Source organism: Centruroides sculpturatus, unplaced genomic scaffold (assembly GCF_000671375.1).
Source record: "Centruroides sculpturatus isolate CEXI.00-Female unplaced genomic scaffold, Cexi_2.0 scaffold192, whole genome shotgun sequence".
In the NCBI taxonomy this organism is placed as follows: domain Eukaryota; kingdom Metazoa; phylum Arthropoda; class Arachnida; order Scorpiones; family Buthidae; genus Centruroides; species Centruroides sculpturatus.
Genome location: NW_019384565.1, coordinates 103,257 through 104,913, shown reverse-complemented (window position 1 = coordinate 104,913; position 1,657 = coordinate 103,257). Strand labels below are relative to the sequence as shown.

At 25.3% G+C, this 1,657-nt stretch overlaps 1 protein-coding gene across 1 annotated transcript in view; it reads right to left on the bottom strand.

Annotated features, from left to right (window-relative positions):
* LOC111624036 (suppressor of lurcher protein 1-like) overlaps nt 1-1,657 on the bottom strand; it is a 57,154-nt gene that overhangs the window by 2,684 nt on the left and 52,813 nt on the right. The window lies entirely within an intron of this gene.

Sequence of the window (1,657 nt, the reverse complement as noted above, 5' to 3'; positions counted from 1 at the left end):
AAAAAAAAATGTGAAAATTTTCTGCAGAATTTTTCGTTTCTTTCAGTTTTCTGCTTTTAAATTATTTAAAATATATTTGAAGTTTACAGACGAAATATTTTAAATTCGTATAAACAGTTTAAAAATTCAACATTTAATTAAAATATATCTTTTCGATATTAAAATTTATGATTAAATTTAATTTCTTAATTTATATAATTTATTTATTTATTTATTTATTACAGTAGAGCGTCGTTTATCCGAAACAATTGGGGACTGGGGTTTTTCGGATAACCGATTATGTATGAAAAAATATATTAACCTATCCCATGTTGAAATTTTTCTCCGTTGCGTGTCGCTTCTCGTTGAATTTTCGTCGATGTTAATTAATTAAGCCTAACGTAAACTTTTTAAAATAATAAGCTATTTTATCGTTAAAAATTATTTCTTTATCTTTTACAAACAAAATAAATATATTGAAAAATATAAAAACAAAAAAATTTATAGTTTAGAAGTTATCTAGTATCAAACACGTTGGATTCAGCATGACACACAGTCTTCAGAAAAACACGACATAAAAGTGACAGTGCTGCCAGCTAAAACATACACAAACATAAAAAATATTGGAGTAGCCCAAGATATAGCCAAAGATTGCAGCGCCACAGCCACTAGCGAAAATTTAAATTTGCCGACTGGAATTCTTTCGGATAACCGACGTTTCGGATAACCGACGCTCTACTGTATTATTTAAGTGTAATATGTGGTTAAATGAAAATGTAATGAACGTTTTCAATAGTTTTAATTATCTTTTATTAAAGAATAAACTGTATTATAATGATAAATTATAATACAAGTAATTAAATTAGCAAACTAGTTTAAAATGAGAAAAATTTTATGTATTCGTCTTATTTTATGTACTGAAAAATGTAGTTTCTTATCGATTTTACTTTGGCTTTTAACAATAAGTGTGTGTGTGTGGTCAACTAATCTCTTTGGGAGTTTTCTTTATTTCAGATTGGTCTAAGTTTGTATTTTTGACATATTTACAGCCACTGTTAACCAATAAAATTCAAAAGTAGTTTATTTATTTTTTTATCAATCTCTGATCATAAACGTACACAACATTTCATTACCCTATTACATCTGATACAGTAATTGCATCGTCGCATTTACTTCAAAAAAGTACATCTAAGTTATCTCAAATCTAAAATTCCCAAAGGAAATGTTTTTTGTATATTTTTGACATATAAATATAATATAATAGCGTAGAAAATTTTTAAAGTTTCTAAAAAAAAAATAGAGGAGAAAAAACGTAATTTTGTTAGATAATAATACATCGCTGAGGTATTGAATAAGAACGAATAATATAGCTTAAAACAAAACACGTTTACTATGATTACTAGATAATGATTTAATGAAAATGGTTTTTAATAGGTTGTAAATGTTTTGGTTGAATAGAGTAGAATGTTATGATTTAGTTGATAAGAAAATTTAATGATTGCCATTCTCATTAAGTACAGGTGTTTAGAATGATAAACGTAAATTAACAACAGAAATACATTTGTATCGTACAGTACATACCATTTCAGAAAAGTGTTTAGAAAAAAAAAAAATAAAATATTTTACGTTATTTTATATGTAAATAAAACAAAATTACAGATTAATTATTAAACCAGCC